The sequence below is a fragment of the Schistocerca americana genome, chromosome 4, assembly GCF_021461395.2.
Source record: "Schistocerca americana isolate TAMUIC-IGC-003095 chromosome 4, iqSchAmer2.1, whole genome shotgun sequence".
In the NCBI taxonomy this organism is placed as follows: Eukaryota; Metazoa; Arthropoda; class Insecta; order Orthoptera; family Acrididae; genus Schistocerca; species Schistocerca americana.
In genome coordinates, this window is record NC_060122.1 from 86,654,561 (window position 1) to 86,677,488 (window position 22,928).

The window sequence follows — 22,928 nt, forward strand, 5'->3', positions numbered from 1 at the left end:
AGAGTGGAAAGATACAAAGTACGTCGAGCAGCCGGCAGCAGTAACTATGACTCTCTTAAGGTAGCCAAATGCCTCGTCACTCGGCGAAATTTATTTGAAATCTCGAGGAAATCGTCGTTGAAGTAACTCAGACAACGGTAACATGGAAAGGTGGTGGCATATCGCTTCTGCAGGACTGACCACAGTACGAATTAAAGAGAGGAAAGATTCAAAGAAGGGGGAGCAGCTGGCTGCAGTAACTATGACTCTCTTAAGGTAGCCAAATGCCTCGTCATCCGGCGAGGTACATTTGGTAACTCGAGAGACTCGTAGTGGGAGTAACAGTGACGACGTTAACGTGGGCATATAGTGGCACATCGGGTCCATATGACAGGCCATAGCAAGAAATGTTACAGAGAAAGGGCTTAGAAAAGTGGGAGCAGCAGGCAGGAGTACTATGACTCTCTTAAGGTAGCCAAATGTCTCGTCGCCATGAGAAATTTTTTTTTGAAAACTCGAGGATATCATCGTTAAGGTAGCTCAAACAACGTTAAGGTTTACATGTAGTGGCATATTGCTCCTGCAGGACTGACCACAGTAATAATTAAAGAGTGGAAAGATACAAAGTACGTCGAGCAGCCGGCAGCAGTAACTATGACTCTCTTAAGGTAGCCAAATGCCTCGTCACTCGGCGAAATTTATTTGAAAACTCGAGGAAATCGTCGTTGAAGTAACTCAGACAACGGTAACATGGAAAGGTGGTGGCATATCGCTTCTGCAGGACTGACCACAGTACGAATTAAAGAGAGGAAAGATTCAAAGAAGGGGGAGCAGCTGGCTGCAGTAACTATGACTCTCTTAAGGTAGCCAAATGCCTCGTCATCCGGCGAGGTACATTTGGTAACTCGAGAGACTCGTAGTGGGAGTAACAGTGACGACGTTAACGTGGGCATATAGTGGCACATCGGGTCCATATGACAGGCCATAGCAAGAAATGTTACAGAGAAAGGGCTTAGAAAAGTGGGAGCAGCAGGCAGGAGTACTATGACTCTCTTAAGGTAGCCAAATGTCTCGTCGCCATGAGAAATTTTTTTTTGAAAACTCGAGGATATCATCGTTAAGGTAGCTCAAACAACGTTAAGGTTTACATGTAGTGGCATATTGCTCCTGCAGGACTGACCACAGTAATAATTAAAGAGTGGAAAGATACAAAGTACGTCGAGCAGCCGGCAGCAGTAACTATGACTCTCTTAAGGTAGCCAAATGCCTCGTCACTCGGCGAAATTTATTTGAAATCTCGAGGAAATCGTCGTTGAAGTAACTCAGACAACGGTAACATGGAAAGGTGGTGGCATATCGCTTCTGCAGGACTGACCACAGTACGAATTAAAGAGAGGAAAGATTCAAAGAAGGGGGAGCAGCTGGCTGCAGTAACTATGACTCTCTTAAGGTAGCCAAATGCCTCGTCATCCGGCGAGGTACATTTGGTAACTCGAGAGACTCGTAGTGGGAGTAACAGTGACGACGTTAACGTGGGCATATAGTGGCACATCGGGTCCATATGACAGGCCATAGCAAGAAATGCTACAGAGAAAGGGCTTAGAAAAGTGGGAGCAGCAGGCAGGAGTACTATGACTCTCTTAAGGTAGCCAAATGTCTCGTCGCCATGAGAAATTTTTTTTTGAAAACTCGAGGATATCATCGTTAAGGTAGCTCAAACAACGTTAAGGTTTACATGTAGTGGCATATTGCTCCTGCAGGACTGACCACAGTAATAATTAAAGAGTGGAAAGATACAAAGTACGTCGAGCAGCCGGCAGCAGTAACTATGACTCTCTTAAGGTAGCCAAATGCCTCGTCACTCGGCGAAATTTATTTGAAATCTCGAGGAAATCGTCGTTGAAGTAACTCAGACAACGGTAACATGGAAAGGTGGTGGCATATCGCTTCTGCAGGACTGACCACAGTACGAATTAAAGAGAGGAAAGATTCAAAGAAGGGGGAGCAGCTGGCTGCAGTAACTATGACTCTCTTAAGGTAGCCAAATGCCTCGTCATCCGGCGAGGTACATTTGGTAACTCGAGAGACTCGTAGTGGGAGTAACAGTGACGACGTTAACGTGGGCATATAGTGGCACATCGGGTCCATATGACAGGCCATAGCAAGAAATGCTACAGAGAAAGGGCTTAGAAAAGTGGGAGCAGCAGGCAGGAGTACTATGACTCTCTTAAGGTAGCCAAATGTCTCGTCGCCATGAGAAATTTTTTTTTGAAAACTCGAGGATATCATCGTTAAGGTAGCTCAAACAACGTTAAGGTTTACATGTAGTGGCATATTGCTCCTGCAGGACTGACCACAGTAATAATTAAAGAGTGGAAAGATACAAAGTACGTCGAGCAGCCGGCAGCAGTAACTATGACTCTCTTAAGGTAGCCAAATGCCTCGTCACTCGGCGAAATTTATTTGAAATCTCGAGGAAATCGTCGTTGAAGTAACTCAGACAACGGTAACATGGAAAGGTGGTGGCATATCGCTTCTGCAGGACTGACCACAGTACGAATTAAAGAGAGGAAAGATTCAAAGAAGGGGGAGCAGCTGGCTGCAGTAACTATGACTCTCTTAAGGTAGCCAAATGCCTCGTCATCCGGCGAGGTACATTTGGTAACTCGAGAGACTCGTAGTGGGAGTAACAGTGACGACGTTAACGTGGGCATATAGTGGCACATCGGGTCCATATGACAGGCCATAGCAAGAAATGTTAAGAGAAAGGGCTTAGAAAAGTGGGAGCAGCAGGCAGGAGTACTATGACTCTCTTAAGGTAGCCAAATGCCTCGTCACCATGAGAAATTTTTTTTTGAAAACTCGAGGATATCATCGTTAAGGTAGCTCAAACAACGTTAAGGTTTACATGTAGTGGCATATTGCTCCTGCAGGACTGACCACAGTAATAATTAAAGAGTGGAAAGATACAAAGTACGTCGAGCAGCCGGCAGCAGTAACTATGACTCTCTTAAGGTAGCCAAATGCCTCGTCACTCGGCGAAATTTATTTGAAATCTCGAGGAAATCGTCGTTGAAGTAACTCAGACAACGGTAACATGGAAAGGTGGTGGCATATCGCTTCTGCAGGACTGACCACAGTACGAATTAAAGAGAGGAAAGATTCAAAGAAGGGGGAGCAGCTGGCTGCAGTAACTATGACTCTCTTAAGGTAGCCAAATGCCTCGTCATCCGGCGAGGTACATTTGGTAACTCGAGAGACTCGTAGTGGGAGTAACAGTGACGACGTTAACGTGGGCATATAGTGGCACATCGGGTCCATATGACAGGCCATAGCAAGAAATGCTACAGAGAAAGGGCTTAGAAAAGTGGGAGCAGCAGGCAGGAGTACTATGACTCTCTTAAGGTAGCCAAATGTCTCGTCGCCATGAGAAATTTTTTTTTGAAAACTCGAGGATATCATCGTTAAGGTAGCTCAAACAACGTTAAGGTTTACATGTAGTGGCATATTGCTCCTGCAGGACTGACCACAGTAATAATTAAAGAGTGGAAAGATACAAAGTACGTCGAGCAGCCGGCAGCAGTAACTATGACTCTCTTAAGGTAGCCAAATGCCTCGTCACTCGGCGAAATTTATTTGAAATCTCGAGGAAATCGTCGTTGAAGTAACTCAGACAACGGTAACATGGAAAGGTGGTGGCATATCGCTTCTGCAGGACTGACCACAGTACGAATTAAAGAGAGGAAAGATTCAAAGAAGGGGGAGCAGCTGGCTGCAGTAACTATGACTCTCTTAAGGTAGCCAAATGCCTCGTCATCCGGCGAGGTACATTTGGTAACTCGAGAGACTCGTAGTGGGAGTAACAGTGACGACGTTAACGTGGGCATATAGTGGCACATCGGGTCCATATGACAGGCCATAGCAAGAAATGTTACAGAGAAAGGGCTTAGAAAAGTGGGAGCAGCAGGCAGGAGTACTATGACTCTCTTAAGGTAGCCAAATGTCTCGTCGCCATGAGAAATTTTTTTTTGAAAACTCGAGGATATCATCGTTAAGGTAGCTCAAACAACGTTAAGGTTTACATGTAGTGGCATATTGCTCCTGCAGGACTGACCACAGTAATAATTAAAGAGTGGAAAGATACAAAGTACGTCGAGCAGCCGGCAGCAGTAACTATGACTCTCTTAAGGTAGCCAAATGCCTCGTCACTCGGCGAAATTTATTTGAAAACTCGAGGAAATCGTCGTTGAAGTAACTCAGACAACGGTAACATGGAAAGGTGGTGGCATATCGCTTCTGCAGGACTGACCACAGTACGAATTAAAGAGAGGAAAGATTCAAAGAAGGGGGAGCAGCTGGCTGTAGTAACTATGACTCTCTTAAGGTAGCCAAATGCCTCGTCATCCGGCGAGGTACATTTGGTAACTCGAGAGACTCGTAGTGGGAGTAACAGTGACGACGTTAACGTGGGCATATAGTGGCACATCGGGTCCATATGACAGGCCATAGCAAGAAATGTTACAGAGAAAGGGCTTAGAAAAGTGGGAGCAGCAGGCAGGAGTACTATGACTCTCTTAAGGTAGCCAAATGTCTCGTCGCCATGAGAAATTTTTTTTTGAAAACTCGAGGATATCATCGTTAAGGTAGCTCAAACAACGTTAAGGTTTACATGTAGTGGCATATTGCTCCTGCAGGACTGACCACAGTAATAATTAAAGAGTGGAAAGATACAAAGTACGTCGAGCAGCCGGCAGCAGTAACTATGACTCTCTTAAGGTAGCCAAATGCCTCGTCACTCGGCGAAATTTATTTGAAATCTCGAGGAAATCGTCGTTGAAGTAACTCAGACAACGGTAACATGGAAAGGTGGTGGCATATCGCTTCTGCAGGACTGACCACAGTACGAATTAAAGAGAGGAAAGATTCAAAGAAGGGGGAGCAGCTGGCTGCAGTAACTATGACTCTCTTAAGGTAGCCAAATGCCTCGTCATCCGGCGAGGTACATTTGGTAACTCGAGAGACTCGTAGTGGGAGTAACAGTGACGACGTTAACGTGGGCATATAGTGGCACATCGGGTCCATATGACAGGCCATAGCAAGAAATGTTACAGAGAAAGGGCTTAGAAAAGTGGGAGCAGCAGGCAGGAGTACTATGACTCTCTTAAGGTAGCCAAATGTCTCGTCGCCATGAGAAATTTTTTTTTGAAAACTCGAGGATATCATCGTTAAGGTAGCTCAAACAACGTTAAGGTTTACATGTAGTGGCATATTGCTCCTGCAGGACTGACCACAGTAATAATTAAAGAGTGGAAAGATACAAAGTACGTCGAGCAGCCGGCAGCAGTAACTATGACTCTCTTAAGGTAGCCAAATGCCTCGTCACTCGGCGAAATTTATTTGAAATCTCGAGGAAATCGTCGTTGAAGTAACTCAGACAACGGTAACATGGAAAGGTGGTGGCATATCGCTTCTGCAGGACTGACCACAGTACGAATTAAAGAGAGGAAAGATTCAAAGAAGGGGGAGCAGCTGGCTGCAGTAACTATGACTCTCTTAAGGTAGCCAAATGCCTCGTCATCCGGCGAGGTACATTTGGTAACTCGAGAGACTCGTAGTGGGAGTAACAGTGACGACGTTAACGTGGGCATATAGTGGCACATCGGGTCCATATGACAGGCCATAGCAAGAAATGCTACAGAGAAAGGGCTTAGAAAAGTGGGAGCAGCAGGCAGGAGTACTATGACTCTCTTAAGGTAGCCAAATGTCTCGTCGCCATGAGAAATTTTTTTTTGAAAACTCGAGGATATCATCGTTAAGGTAGCTCAAACAACGTTAAGGTTTACATGTAGTGGCATATTGCTCCTGCAGGACTGACCACAGTAATAATTAAAGAGTGGAAAGATACAAAGTACGTCGAGCAGCCGGCAGCAGTAACTATGACTCTCTTAAGGTAGCCAAATGCCTCGTCACTCGGCGAAATTTATTTGAAATCTCGAGGAAATCGTCGTTGAAGTAACTCAGACAACGGTAACATGGAAAGGTGGTGGCATATCGCTTCTGCAGGACTGACCACAGTACGAATTAAAGAGAGGAAAGATTCAAAGAAGGGGGAGCAGCTGGCTGCAGTAACTATGACTCTCTTAAGGTAGCCAAATGCCTCGTCATCCGGCGAGGTACATTTGGTAACTCGAGAGACTCGTAGTGGGAGTAACAGTGACGACGTTAACGTGGGCATATAGTGGCACATCGGGTCCATATGACAGGCCATAGCAAGAAATGTTAAGAGAAAGGGCTTAGAAAAGTGGGAGCAGCAGGCAGGAGTACTATGACTCTCTTAAGGTAGCCAAATGCCTCGTCACCATGAGAAATTTTTTTTTGAAAACTCGAGGATATCATCGTTAAGGTAGCTCAAACAACGTTAAGGTTTACATGTAGTGGCATATTGCTCCTGCAGGACTGACCACAGTAATAATTAAAGAGTGGAAAGATACAAAGTACGTCGAGCAGCCGGCAGCAGTAACTATGACTCTCTTAAGGTAGCCAAATGCCTCGTCACTCGGCGAAATTTATTTGAAATCTCGAGGAAATCGTCGTTGAAGTAACTCAGACAACGGTAACATGGAAAGGTGGTGGCATATCGCTTCTGCAGGACTGACCACAGTACGAATTAAAGAGAGGAAAGATTCAAAGAAGGGGGAGCAGCTGGCTGCAGTAACTATGACTCTCTTAAGGTAGCCAAATGCCTCGTCATCCGGCGAGGTACATTTGGTAACTCGAGAGACTCGTAGTGGGAGTAACAGTGACGACGTTAACGTGGGCATATAGTGGCACATCGGGTCCATATGACAGGCCATAGCAAGAAATGCTACAGAGAAAGGGCTTAGAAAAGTGGGAGCAGCAGGCAGGAGTACTATGACTCTCTTAAGGTAGCCAAATGTCTCGTCGCCATGAGAAATTTTTTTTTGAAAACTCGAGGATATCATCGTTAAGGTAGCTCAAACAACGTTAAGGTTTACATGTAGTGGCATATTGCTCCTGCAGGACTGACCACAGTAATAATTAAAGAGTGGAAAGATACAAAGTACGTCGAGCAGCCGGCAGCAGTAACTATGACTCTCTTAAGGTAGCCAAATGCCTCGTCACTCGGCGAAATTTATTTGAAAACTCGAGGAAATCGTCGTTGAAGTAACTCAGACAACGGTAACATGGAAAGGTGGTGGCATATCGCTTCTGCAGGACTGACCACAGTACGAATTAAAGAGAGGAAAGATTCAAAGAAGGGGGAGCAGCTGGCTGCAGTAACTATGACTCTCTTAAGGTAGCCAAATGCCTCGTCATCCGGCGAGGTACATTTGGTAACTCGAGAGACTCGTAGTGGGAGTAACAGTGACGACGTTAACGTGGGCATATAGTGGCACATCGGGTCCATATGACAGGCCATAGCAAGAAATGTTACAGAGAAAGGGCTTAGAAAAGTGGGAGCAGCAGGCAGGAGTACTATGACTCTCTTAAGGTAGCCAAATGTCTCGTCGCCATGAGAAATTTTTTTTTGAAAACTCGAGGATATCATCGTTAAGGTAGCTCAAACAACGTTAAGGTTTACATGTAGTGGCATATTGCTCCTGCAGGACTGACCACAGTAATAATTAAAGAGTGGAAAGATACAAAGTACGTCGAGCAGCCGGCAGCAGTAACTATGACTCTCTTAAGGTAGCCAAATGCCTCGTCACTCGGCGAAATTTATTTGAAATCTCGAGGAAATCGTCGTTGAAGTAACTCAGACAACGGTAACATGGAAAGGTGGTGGCATATCGCTTCTGCAGGACTGACCACAGTACGAATTAAAGAGAGGAAAGATTCAAAGAAGGGGGAGCAGCTGGCTGCAGTAACTATGACTCTCTTAAGGTAGCCAAATGCCTCGTCATCCGGCGAGGTACATTTGGTAACTCGAGAGACTCGTAGTGGGAGTAACAGTGACGACGTTAACGTGGGCATATAGTGGCACATCGGGTCCATATGACAGGCCATAGCAAGAAATGTTACAGAGAAAGGGCTTAGAAAAGTGGGAGCAGCAGGCAGGAGTACTATGACTCTCTTAAGGTAGCCAAATGTCTCGTCGCCATGAGAAATTTTTTTTTGAAAACTCGAGGATATCATCGTTAAGGTAGCTCAAACAACGTTAAGGTTTACATGTAGTGGCATATTGCTCCTGCAGGACTGACCACAGTAATAATTAAAGAGTGGAAAGATACAAAGTACGTCGAGCAGCCGGCAGCAGTAACTATGACTCTCTTAAGGTAGCCAAATGCCTCGTCACTCGGCGAAATTTATTTGAAAACTCGAGGAAATCGTCGTTGAAGTAACTCAGACAACGGTAACATGGAAAGGTGGTGGCATATCGCTTCTGCAGGACTGACCACAGTACGAATTAAAGAGAGGAAAGATTCAAAGAAGGGGGAGCAGCTGGCTGCAGTAACTATGACTCTCTTAAGGTAGCCAAATGCCTCGTCATCCGGCGAGGTACATTTGGTAACTCGAGAGACTCGTAGTGGGAGTAACAGTGACGACGTTAACGTGGGCATATAGTGGCACATCGGGTCCATATGACAGGCCATAGCAAGAAATGTTACAGAGAAAGGGCTTAGAAAAGTGGGAGCAGCAGGCAGGAGTACTATGACTCTCTTAAGGTAGCCAAATGTCTCGTCGCCATGAGAAATTTTTTTTTGAAAACTCGAGGATATCATCGTTAAGGTAGCTCAAACAACGTTAAGGTTTACATGTAGTGGCATATTGCTCCTGCAGGACTGACCACAGTAATAATTAAAGAGTGGAAAGATACAAAGTACGTCGAGCAGCCGGCAGCAGTAACTATGACTCTCTTAAGGTAGCCAAATGCCTCGTCACTCGGCGAAATTTATTTGAAAACTCGAGGAAATCGTCGTTGAAGTAACTCAGACAACGGTAACATGGAAAGGTGGTGGCATATCGCTTCTGCAGGACTGACCACAGTACGAATTAAAGAGAGGAAAGATTCAAAGAAGGGGGAGCAGCTGGCTGCAGTAACTATGACTCTCTTAAGGTAGCCAAATGCCTCGTCATCCGGCGAGGTACATTTGGTAACTCGAGAGACTCGTAGTGGGAGTAACAGTGACGACGTTAACGTGGGCATATAGTGGCACATCGGGTCCATATGACAGGCCATAGCAAGAAATGTTACAGAGAAAGGGCTTAGAAAAGTGGGAGCAGCAGGCAGGAGTACTATGACTCTCTTAAGGTAGCCAAATGTCTCGTCGCCATGAGAAATTTTTTTTTGAAAACTCGAGGATATCATCGTTAAGGTAGCTCAAACAACGTTAAGGTTTACATGTAGTGGCATATTGCTCCTGCAGGACTGACCACAGTAATAATTAAAGAGTGGAAAGATACAAAGTACGTCGAGCAGCCGGCAGCAGTAACTATGACTCTCTTAAGGTAGCCAAATGCCTCGTCACTCGGCGAAATTTATTTGAAATCTCGAGGAAATCGTCGTTGAAGTAACTCAGACAACGGTAACATGGAAAGGTGGTGGCATATCGCTTCTGCAGGACTGACCACAGTACGAATTAAAGAGAGGAAAGATTCAAAGAAGGGGGAGCAGCTGGCTGCAGTAACTATGACTCTCTTAAGGTAGCCAAATGCCTCGTCATCCGGCGAGGTACATTTGGTAACTCGAGAGACTCGTAGTGGGAGTAACAGTGACGACGTTAACGTGGGCATATAGTGGCACATCGGGTCCATATGACAGGCCATAGCAAGAAATGTTACAGAGAAAGGGCTTAGAAAAGTGGGAGCAGCAGGCAGGAGTACTATGACTCTCTTAAGGTAGCCAAATGTCTCGTCGCCATGAGAAATTTTTTTTTGAAAACTCGAGGATATCATCGTTAAGGTAGCTCAAACAACGTTAAGGTTTACATGTAGTGGCATATTGCTCCTGCAGGACTGACCACAGTAATAATTAAAGAGTGGAAAGATACAAAGTACGTCGAGCAGCCGGCAGCAGTAACTATGACTCTCTTAAGGTAGCCAAATGCCTCGTCACTCGGCGAAATTTATTTGAAATCTCGAGGAAATCGTCGTTGAAGTAACTCAGACAACGGTAACATGGAAAGGTGGTGGCATATCGCTTCTGCAGGACTGACCACAGTACGAATTAAAGAGAGGAAAGATTCAAAGAAGGGGGAGCAGCTGGCTGCAGTAACTATGACTCTCTTAAGGTAGCCAAATGCCTCGTCATCCGGCGAGGTACATTTGGTAACTCGAGAGACTCGTAGTGGGAGTAACAGTGACGACGTTAACGTGGGCATATAGTGGCACATCGGGTCCATATGACAGGCCATAGCAAGAAATGTTACAGAGAAAGGGCTTAGAAAAGTGGGAGCAGCAGGCAGGAGTACTATGACTCTCTTAAGGTAGCCAAATGTCTCGTCGCCATGAGAAATTTTTTTTTGAAAACTCGAGGATATCATCGTTAAGGTAGCTCAAACAACGTTAAGGTTTACATGTAGTGGCATATTGCTCCTGCAGGACTGACCACAGTAATAATTAAAGAGTGGAAAGATACAAAGTACGTCGAGCAGCCGGCAGCAGTAACTATGACTCTCTTAAGGTAGCCAAATGCCTCGTCACTCGGCGAAATTTATTTGAAATCTCGAGGAAATCGTCGTTGAAGTAACTCAGACAACGGTAACATGGAAAGGTGGTGGCATATCGCTTCTGCAGGACTGACCACAGTACGAATTAAAGAGAGGAAAGATTCAAAGAAGGGGGAGCAGCTGGCTGCAGTAACTATGACTCTCTTAAGGTAGCCAAATGCCTCGTCATCCGGCGAGGTACATTTGGTAACTCGAGAGACTCGTAGTGGGAGTAACAGTGACGACGTTAACGTGGGCATATAGTGGCACATCGGGTCCATATGACAGGCCATAGCAAGAAATGCTACAGAGAAAGGGCTTAGAAAAGTGGGAGCAGCAGGCAGGAGTACTATGACTCTCTTAAGGTAGCCAAATGTCTCGTCGCCATGAGAAATTTTTTTTTGAAAACTCGAGGATATCATCGTTAAGGTAGCTCAAACAACGTTAAGGTTTACATGTAGTGGCATATTGCTCCTGCAGGACTGACCACAGTAATAATTAAAGAGTGGAAAGATACAAAGTACGTCGAGCAGCCGGCAGCAGTAACTATGACTCTCTTAAGGTAGCCAAATGCCTCGTCACTCGGCGAAATTTATTTGAAATCTCGAGGAAATCGTCGTTGAAGTAACTCAGACAACGGTAACATGGAAAGGTGGTGGCATATCGCTTCTGCAGGACTGACCACAGTACGAATTAAAGAGAGGAAAGATTCAAAGAAGGGGGAGCAGCTGGCTGCAGTAACTATGACTCTCTTAAGGTAGCCAAATGCCTCGTCATCCGGCGAGGTACATTTGGTAACTCGAGAGACTCGTAGTGGGAGTAACAGTGACGACGTTAACGTGGGCATATAGTGGCACATCGGGTCCATATGACAGGCCATAGCAAGAAATGCTACAGAGAAAGGGCTTAGAAAAGTGGGAGCAGCAGGCAGGAGTACTATGACTCTCTTAAGGTAGCCAAATGTCTCGTCGCCATGAGAAATTTTTTTTTGAAAACTCGAGGATATCATCGTTAAGGTAGCTCAAACAACGTTAAGGTTTACATGTAGTGGCATATTGCTCCTGCAGGACTGACCACAGTAATAATTAAAGAGTGGAAAGATACAAAGTACGTCGAGCAGCCGGCAGCAGTAACTATGACTCTCTTAAGGTAGCCAAATGCCTCGTCACTCGGCGAAATTTATTTGAAATCTCGAGGAAATCGTCGTTGAAGTAACTCAGACAACGGTAACATGGAAAGGTGGTGGCATATCGCTTCTGCAGGACTGACCACAGTACGAATTAAAGAGAGGAAAGATTCAAAGAAGGGGGAGCAGCTGGCTGCAGTAACTATGACTCTCTTAAGGTAGCCAAATGCCTCGTCATCCGGCGAGGTACATTTGGTAACTCGAGAGACTCGTAGTGGGAGTAACAGTGACGACGTTAACGTGGGCATATAGTGGCACATCGGGTCCATATGACAGGCCATAGCAAGAAATGTTACAGAGAAAGGGCTTAGAAAAGTGGGAGCAGCAGGCAGGAGTACTATGACTCTCTTAAGGTAGCCAAATGTCTCGTCGCCATGAGAAATTTTTTTTTGAAAACTCGAGGATATCATCGTTAAGGTAGCTCAAACAACGTTAAGGTTTACATGTAGTGGCATATTGCTCCTGCAGGACTGACCACAGTAATAATTAAAGAGTGGAAAGATACAAAGTACGTCGAGCAGCCGGCAGCAGTAACTATGACTCTCTTAAGGTAGCCAAATGCCTCGTCACTCGGCGAAATTTATTTGAAATCTCGAGGAAATCGTCGTTGAAGTAACTCAGACAACGGTAACATGGAAAGGTGGTGGCATATCGCTTCTGCAGGACTGACCACAGTACGAATTAAAGAGAGGAAAGATTCAAAGAAGGGGGAGCAGCTGGCTGCAGTAACTATGACTCTCTTAAGGTAGCCAAATGCCTCGTCATCCGGCGAGGTACATTTGGTAACTCGAGAGACTCGTAGTGGGAGTAACAGTGACGACGTTAACGTGGGCATATAGTGGCACATCGGGTCCATATGACAGGCCATAGCAAGAAATGTTACAGAGAAAGGGCTTAGAAAAGTGGGAGCAGCAGGCAGGAGTACTATGACTCTCTTAAGGTAGCCAAATGTCTCGTCGCCATGAGAAATTTTTTTTTGAAAACTCGAGGATATCATCGTTAAGGTAGCTCAAACAACGTTAAGGTTTACATGTAGTGGCATATTGCTCCTGCAGGACTGACCACAGTAATAATTAAAGAGTGGAAAGATACAAAGTACGTCGAGCAGCCGGCAGCAGTAACTATGACTCTCTTAAGGTAGCCAAATGCCTCGTCACTCGGCGAAATTTATTTGATATCTCGAGGAAATCGTCGTTGAAGTAACTCAGACAACGGTAACATGGAAAGGTGGTGGCATATCGCTTCTGCAGGACTGACCACAGTACGAATTAAAGAGAGGAAAGATTCAAAGAAGGGGGAGCAGCTGGCTGCAGTAACTATGACTCTCTTAAGGTAGCCAAATGCCTCGTCATCCGGCGAGGTACATTTGGTAACTCGAGAGACTCGTAGTGGGAGTAACAGTGACGACGTTAACGTGGGCATATAGTGGCACATCGGGTCCATATGACAGGCCATAGCAAGAAATGTTACAGAGAAAGGGCTTAGAAAAGTGGGAGCAGCAGGCAGGAGTACTATGACTCTCTTAAGGTAGCCAAATGTCTCGTCGCCATGAGAAATTTTTTTTTGAAAACTCGAGGATATCATCGTTAAGGTAGCTCAAACAACGTTAAGGTTTACATGTAGTGGCATATTGCTCCTGCAGGACTGACCACAGTAATAATTAAAGAGTGGAAAGATACAAAGTACGTCGAGCAGCCGGCAGCAGTAACTATGACTCTCTTAAGGTAGCCAAATGCCTCGTCACTCGGCGAAATTTATTTGAAAACTCGAGGAAATCGTCGTTGAAGTAACTCAGACAACGGTAACATGGAAAGGTGGTGGCATATCGCTTCTGCAGGACTGACCACAGTACGAATTAAAGAGAGGAAAGATTCAAAGAAGGGGGAGCAGCTGGCTGCAGTAACTATGACTCTCTTAAGGTAGCCAAATGCCTCGTCATCCGGCGAGGTACATTTGGTAACTCGAGAGACTCGTAGTGGGAGTAACAGTGACGACGTTAACGTGGGCATATAGTGGCACATCGGGTCCATATGACAGGCCATAGCAAGAAATGTTACAGAGAAAGGGCTTAGAAAAGTGGGAGCAGCAGGCAGGAGTACTATGACTCTCTTAAGGTAGCCAAATGTCTCGTCGCCATGAGAAATTTTTTTTTGAAAACTCGAGGATATCATCGTTAAGGTAGCTCAAACAACGTTAAGGTTTACATGTAGTGGCATATTGCTCCTGCAGGACTGACCACAGTAATAATTAAAGAGTGGAAAGATACAAAGTACGTCGAGCAGCCGGCAGCAGTAACTATGACTCTCTTAAGGTAGCCAAATGCCTCGTCACTCGGCGAAATTTATTTGAAATCTCGAGGAAATCGTCGTTGAAGTAACTCAGACAACGGTAACATGGAAAGGTGGTGGCATATCGCTTCTGCAGGACTGACCACAGTACGAATTAAAGAGAGGAAAGATTCAAAGAAGGGGGAGCAGCTGGCTGCAGTAACTATGACTCTCTTAAGGTAGCCAAATGCCTCGTCATCCGGCGAGGTACATTTGGTAACTCGAGAGACTCGTAGTGGGAGTAACAGTGACGACGTTAACGTGGGCATATAGTGGCACATCGGGTCCATATGACAGGCCATAGCAAGAAATGTTACAGAGAAAGGGCTTAGAAAAGTGGGAGCAGCAGGCAGGAGTACTATGACTCTCTTAAGGTAGCCAAATGTCTCGTCGCCATGAGAAATTTTTTTTTGAAAACTCGAGGATATCATCGTTAAGGTAGCTCAAACAACGTTAAGGTTTACATGTAGTGGCATATTGCTCCTGCAGGACTGACCACAGTAATAATTAAAGAGTGGAAAGATACAAAGTACGTCGAGCAGCCGGCAGCAGTAACTATGACTCTCTTAAGGTAGCCAAATGCCTCGTCACTCGGCGAAATTTATTTGAAAACTCGAGGAAATCGTCGTTGAAGTAACTCAGACAACGGTAACATGGAAAGGTGGTGGCATATCGCTTCTGCAGGACTGACCACAGTACGAATTAAAGAGAGGAAAGATTCAAAGAAGGGGGAGCAGCTGGCTGCAGTAACTATGACTCTCTTAAGGTAGCCAAATGCCTCGTCATCCGGCGAGGTACATTTGGTAACTCGAGAGACTCGTAGTGGGAGTAACAGTGACGACGTTAACGTGGGCATATAGTGGCACATCGGGTCCATATGACAGGCCATAGCAAGAAATGTTACAGAGAAAGGGCTTAGAAAAGTGGGAGCAGCAGGCAGGAGTACTATGACTCTCTTAAGGTAGCCAAATGTCTCGTCGCCATGAGAAATTTTTTTTTGAAAACTCGAGGATATCATCGTTAAGGTAGCTCAAACAACGTTAAGGTTTACATGTAGTGGCATATTGCTCCTGCAGGACTGACCACAGTAATAATTAAAGAGTGGAAAGATACAAAGTACGTCGAGCAGCCGGCAGCAGTAACTATGACTCTCTTAAGGTAGCCAAATGCCTCGTCACTCGGCGAAATTTATTTGAAATCTCGAGGAAATCGTCGTTGAAGTAACTCAGACAACGGTAACATGGAAAGGTGGTGGCATATCGCTTCTGCAGGACTGACCACAGTACGAATTAAAGAGAGGAAAGATTCAAAGAAGGGGGAGCAGCTGGCTGCAGTAACTATGACTCTCTTAAGGTAGCCAAATGCCTCGTCATCCGGCGAGGTACATTTGGTAACTCGAGAGACTCGTAGTGGGAGTAACAGTGACGACGTTAACGTGGGCATATAGTGGCACATCGGGTCCATATGACAGGCCATAGCAAGAAATGTTACAGAGAAAGGGCTTAGAAAAGTGGGAGCAGCAGGCAGGAGTACTATGACTCTCTTAAGGTAGCCAAATGTCTCGTCGCCATGAGAAATTTTTTTTTGAAAACTCGAGGATATCATCGTTAAGGTAGCTCAAACAACGTTAAGGTTTACATGTAGTGGCATATTGCTCCTGCAGGATTGACCACAGTAATAATTAAAGAGTGGAAAGATACAAAGTACGTCGAGCAGCCGGCAGCAGTAACTATGACTCTCTTAAGGTAGCCAAATGCCTCGTCACTCGGCGAAATTTATTTGAAATCTCGAGGAAATCGTCGTTGAAGTAACTCAGACAACGGTAACATGGAAAGGTGGTGGCATATCGCTTCTGCAGGACTGACCACAGTACGAATTAAAGAGAGGAAAGATTCAAAGAAGGGGGAGCAGCTGGCTGCAGTAACTATGACTCTCTTAAGGTAGCCAAATGCCTCGTCATCCGGCGAGGTACATTTGGTAACTCGAGAGACTCGTAGTGGGAGTAACAGTGACGACGTTAACGTGGGCATATAGTGGCACATCGGGTCCATATGACAGGCCATAGCAAGAAATGCTACAGAGAAAGGGCTTAGAAAAGTGGGAGCAGCAGGCAGGAGTACTATGACTCTCTTAAGGTAGCCAAATGTCTCGTCGCCATGAGAAATTTTTTTTTGAAAACTCGAGGATATCATCGTTAAGGTAGCTCAAACAACGTTAAGGTTTACATGTAGTGGCATATTGCTCCTGCAGGACTGACCACAGTAATAATTAAAGAGTGGAAAGATACAAAGTACGTCGAGCAGCCGGCAGCAGTAACTATGACTCTCTTAAGGTAGCCAAATGCCTCGTCACTCGGCGAAATTTATTTGAAATCTCGAGGAAATCGTCGTTGAAGTAACTCAGACAACGGTAACATGGAAAGGTGGTGGCATATCGCTTCTGCAGGACTGACCACAGTACGAATTAAAGAGAGGAAAGATTCAAAGAAGGGGGAGCAGCTGGCTGCAGTAACTATGACTCTCTTAAGGTAGCCAAATGCCTCGTCATCCGGCGAGGTACATTTGGTAACTCGAGAGACTCGTAGTGGGAGTAACAGTGACGACGTTAACGTGGGCATATAGTGGCACATCGGGTCCATATGACAGGCCATAGCAAGAAATGCTACAGAGAAAGGGCTTAGAAAAGTGGGAGCAGCAGGCAGGAGTACTATGACTCTCTTAAGGTAGCCAAATGTCTCGTCGCCATGAGAAATTTTTTTTTGAAAACTCGAGGATATCATCGTTAAGGTAGCTCAAACAACGTTAAGGTTTACATGTAGTGGCATATTGCTCCTGCAGGACTGACCACAGTAATAATTAAAGAGTGGAAAGATACAAAGTACGTCGAGCAGCCGGCAGCAGTAACTATGACTCTCTTAAGGTAGCCAAATGCCTCGTCACTCGGCGAAATTTATTTGAAATCTCGAGGAAATCGTCGTTGAAGTAACTCAGACAACGGTAACATGGAAAGGTGGTGGCATATCGCTTCTGCAGGACTGACCACAGTACGAATTAAAGAGAGGAAAGATTCAAAGAAGGGGGAGCAGCTGGCTGCAGTAACTATGACTCTCTTAAGGTAGCCAAATGCCTCGTCATCCGGCGAGGTACATTTGGTAACTCGAGAGACTCGTAGTGGGAGTAACAGTGACGACGTTAACGTGGGCATATAGTGGCACATCGGGTCCATATGACAGGCCATAGCAAGAAATGTTACAGAGAAAGGGCTTAGAAAAGTGGGAGCAGCAGGCAGGAGTACTATGACTCTCTTAAGGTAGCCAAATGTCTCGTCGCCATGAGAAATTTTTTTTTGAAAACTCGAGGATATCATCGTTAAGGTAGCTCAAACAACGTTAAGGTTTACATGTAGTGGCATATTGCTCCTGCAGGACTGACCACAGTAATAATTAAAGAGTGGAAAGATACAAAGTACGTCGAGCAGCCGGCAGCAGTAACTATGACTCTCTTAAGGTAGCCAAATGCCTCGTCACTCGGCGAAATTTATTTGAAATCTCGAGGAAATCGTCGTTGAAGTAACTCAGACAACGGTAACATGGAAAGGTGGTGGCATATCGCTTCTGCAGGACTGACCACAGTACGAATTAAAGAGAGGAAAGATTCAAAGAAGGGGGAGCAGCTGGCTGCAGTAACTATGACTCTCTTAAGGTAGCCAAATGCCTCGTCATCCGGCGAGGTACATTTGGTAACTCGAGAGACTCGTAGTGGGAGTAACAGTGACGACGTTAACGTGGGCATATAGTGGCACATCGGGTCCATATGACAGGCCATAGCAAGAAATGTTACAGAGAAAGGGCTTAGAAAAGTGGGAGCAGCAGGCAGGAGTACTATGACTCTCTTAAGGTAGCCAAATGTCTCGTCGCCATGAGAAATTTTTTTTTGAAAACTCGAGGATATCATCGTTAAGGTAGCTCAAACAACGTTAAGGTTTACATGTAGTGGCATATTGCTCCTGCAGGACTGACCACAGTAATAATTAAAGAGTGGAAAGATACAAAGTACGTCGAGCAGCCGGCAGCAGTAACTATGACTCTCTTAAGGTAGCCAAATGCCTCGTCACTCGGCGAAATTTATTTGAAAACTCGAGGAAATCGTCGTTGAAGTAACTCAGACAACGGTAACATGGAAAGGTGGTGGCATATCGCTTCTGCAGGACTGACCACAGTACGAATTAAAGAGAGGAAAGATTCAAAGAAGGGGGAGCAGCTGGCTGCAGTAACTATGACTCTCTTAAGGTAGCCAAATGCCTCGTCATCCGGCGAGGTACATTTGGTAACTCGAGAGACTCGTAGTGGGAGTAACAGTGACGACGTTAACGTGGGCATATAGTGGCACATCGGGTCCATATGACAGGCCATAGCAAGAAATGCTACAGAGAAAGGGCTTAGAAAAGTGGGAGCAGCAGGCAGGAGTACTATGACTCTCTTAAGGTAGCCAAATGTCTCGTCGCCATGAGAAATTTTTTTTTGAAAACTCGAGGATATCATCGTTAAGGTAGCTCAAACAACGTTAAGGTTTACATGTAGTGGCATATTGCTCCTGCAGGACTGACCACAGTAATAATTAAAGAGTGGAAAGATACAAAGTACGTCGAGCAGCCGGCAGCAGTAACTATGACTCTCTTAAGGTAGCCAAATGCCTCGTCACTCGGCGAAATTTATTTGAAATCTCGAGGAAATCGTCGTTGAAGTAACTCAGACAACGGTAACATGGAAAGGTGGTGGCATATCGCTTCTGCAGGACTGACCACAGTACGAATTAAAGAGAGGAAAGATTCAAAGAAGGGGGAGCAGCTGGCTGCAGTAACTATGACTCTCTTAAGGTAGCCAAATGCCTCGTCATCCGGCGAGGTACATTTGGTAACTCGAGAGACTCGTAGTGGGAGTAACAGTGACGACGTTAACGTGGGCATATAGTGGCACATCGGGTCCATATGACAGGCCATAGCAAGAAATGCTACAGAGAAAGGGCTTAGAAAAGTGGGAGCAGCAGGCAGGAGTACTATGACTCTCTTAAGGTAGCCAAATGTCTCGTCGCCATGAGAAATTTTTTTTTGAAAACTCGAGGATATCATCGTTAAGGTAGCTCAAACAACGTTAAGGTTTACATGTAGTGGCATATTGCTCCTGCAGGACTGACCACAGTAATAATTAAAGAGTGGAAAGATACAAAGTACGTCGAGCAGCCGGCAGCAGTAACTATGACTCTCTTAAGGTAGCCAAATGCCTCGTCACTCGGCGAAATTTATTTGAAATCTCGAGGAAATCGTCGTTGAAGTAACTCAGACAACGGTAACATGGAAAGGTGGTGGCATATCGCTTCTGCAGGACTGACCACAGTACGAATTAAAGAGAGGAAAGATTCAAAGAAGGGGGAGCAGCTGGCTGCAGTAACTATGACTCTCTTAAGGTAGCCAAATGCCTCGTCATCCGGCGAGGTACATTTGGTAACTCGAGAGACTCGTAGTGGGAGTAACAGTGACGACGTTAACGTGGGCATATAGTGGCACATCGGGTCCATATGACAGGCCATAGCAAGAAATGTTACAGAGAAAGGGCTTAGAAAAGTGGGAGCAGCAGGCAGGAGTACTATGACTCTCTTAAGGTAGCCAAATGTCTCGTCGCCATGAGAAATTTTTTTTTGAAAACTCGAGGATATCATCGTTAAGGTAGCTCAAACAACGTTAAGGTTTACATGTAGTGGCATATTGCTCCTGCAGGACTGACCACAGTAATAATTAAAGAGTGGAAAGATACAAAGTACGTCGAGCAGCCGGCAGCAGTAACTATGACTCTCTTAAGGTAGCCAAATGCCTCGTCACTCGGCGAAATTTATTTGAAAACTCGAGGAAATCGTCGTTGAAGTAACTCAGACAACGGTAACATGGAAAGGTGGTGGCATATCGCTTCTGCAGGACTGACCACAGTACGAATTAAAGAGAGGAAAGATTCAAAGAAGGGGGAGCAGCTGGCTGCAGTAACTATGACTCTCTTAAGGTAGCCAAATGCCTCGTCATCCGGCGAGGTACATTTGGTAACTCGAGAGACTCGTAGTGGGAGTAACAGTGACGACGTTAACGTGGGCATATAGTGGCACATCGGGTCCATATGACAGGCCATAGCAAGAAATGTTACAGAGAAAGGGCTTAGAAAAGTGGGAGCAGCAGGCAGGAGTACTATGACTCTCTTAAGGTAGCCAAATGTCTCGTCGCCATGAGAAATTTTTTTTTGAAAACTCGAGGATATCATCGTTAAGGTAGCTCAAACAACGTTAAGGTTTACATGTAGTGGCATATTGCTCCTGCAGGACTGACCACAGTAATAATTAAAGAGTGGAAAGATACAAAGTACGTCGAGCAGCCGGCAGCAGTAACTATGACTCTCTTAAGGTAGCCAAATGCCTCGTCACTCGGCGAAATTTATTTGAAATCTCGAGGAAATCGTCGTTGAAGTAACTCAGACAACGGTAACATGGAAAGGTGGTGGCATATCGCTTCTGCAGGACTGACCACAGTACGAATTAAAGAGAGGAAAGATTCAAAGAAGGGGGAGCAGCTGGCTGCAGTAACTATGACTCTCTTAAGGTAGCCAAATGCCTCGTCATCCGGCGAGGTACATTTGGTAACTCGAGAGACTCGTAGTGGGAGTAACAGTGACGACGTTAACGTGGGCATATAGTGGCACATCGGGTCCATATGACAGGCCATAGCAAGAAATGTTACAGAGAAAGGGCTTAGAAAAGTGGGAGCAGCAGGCAGGAGTACTATGACTCTCTTAAGGTAGCCAAATGTCTCGTCGCCATGAGAAATTTTTTTTTGAAAACTCGAGGATATCATCGTTAAGGTAGCTCAAACAACGTTAAGGTTTACATGTAGTGGCATATTGCTCCTGCAGGACTGACCACAGTAATAATTAAAGAGTGGAAAGATACAAAGTACGTCGAGCAGCCGGCAGCAGTAACTATGACTCTCTTAAGGTAGCCAAATGCCTCGTCACTCGGCGAAATTTATTTGAAATCTCGAGGAAATCGTCGTTGAAGTAACTCAGACAACGGTAACATGGAAAGGTGGTGGCATATCGCTTCTGCAGGACTGACCACAGTACGAATTAAAGAGAGGAAAGATTCAAAGAAGGGGGAGCAGCTGGCTGCAGTAACTATGACTCTCTTAAGGTAGCCAAATGCCTCGTCATCCGGCGAGGTACATTTGGTAACTCGAGAGACTCGTAGTGGGAGTAACAGTGACGACGTTAACGTGGGCATATAGTGGCACATCGGGTCCATATGACAGGCCATAGCAAGAAATGTTACAGAGAAAGGGCTTAGAAAAGTGGGAGCAGCAGGCAGGAGTACTATGACTCTCTTAAGGTAGCCAAATGTCTCGTCGCCATGAGAAATTTTTTTTTGAAAACTCGAGGATATCATCGTTAAGGTAGCTCAAACAACGTTAAGGTTTACATGTAGTGGCATATTGCTCCTGCAGGACTGACCACAGTAATAATTAAAGAGTGGAAAGATACAAAGTACGTCGAGCAGCCGGCAGCAGTAACTATGACTCTCTTAAGGTAGCCAAATGCCTCGTCACTCGGCGAAATTTATTTGAAATCTCGAGGAAATCGTCGTTGAAGTAACTCAGACAACGGTAACATGGAAAGGTGGTGGCATATCGCTTCTGCAGGACTGACCACAGTACGAATTAAAGAGAGGAAAGATTCAAAGAAGGGGGAGCAGCTGGCTGCAGTAACTATGACTCTCTTAAGGTAGCCAAATGCCTCGTCATCCGGCGAGGTACATTTGGTAACTCGAGAGACTCGTAGTGGGAGTAACAGTGACGACGTTAACGTGGGCATATAGTGGCACATCGGGTCCATATGACAGGCCATAGCAAGAAATGTTACAGAGAAAGGGCTTAGAAAAGTGGGAGCAGCAGGCAGGAGTACTATGACTCTCTTAAGGTAGCCAAATGTCTCGTCGCCATGAGAAATTTTTTTTTGAAAACTCGAGGATATCATCGTTAAGGTAGCTCAAACAACGTTAAGGTTTACATGTAGTGGCATATTGCTCCTGCAGGACTGACCACAGTAATAATTAAAGAGTGGAAAGATACAAAGTACGTCGAGCAGCCGGCAGCAGTAACTATGACTCTCTTAAGGTAGCCAAATGCCTCGTCACTCGGCGAAATTTATTTGAAATCTCGAGGAAATCGTCGTTGAAGTAACTCAGACAACGGTAACATGGAAAGGTGGTGGCATATCGCTTCTGCAGGACTGACCACAGTACGAATTAAAGAGAGGAAAGATTCAAAGAAGGGGGAGCAGCTGGCTGCAGTAACTATGACTCTCTTAAGGTAGCCAAATGCCTCGTCATCCGGCGAGGTACATTTGGTAACTCGAGAGACTCGTAGTGGGAGTAACAGTGACGACGTTAACGTGGGCATATAGTGGCACATCGGGTCCATATGACAGGCCATAGCAAGAAATGTTACAGAGAAAGGGCTTAGAAAAGTGGGAGCAGCAGGCAGGAGTACTATGACTCTCTTAAGGTAGCCAAATGTCTCGTCGCCATGAGAAATTTTTTTTTGAAAACTCGAGGATATCATCGTTAAGGTAGCTCAAACAACGTTAAGGTTTACATGTAGTGGCATATTGCTCCTGCAGGACTGACCACAGTAATAATTAAAGAGTGGAAAGATACAAAGTACGTCGAGCAGCCGGCA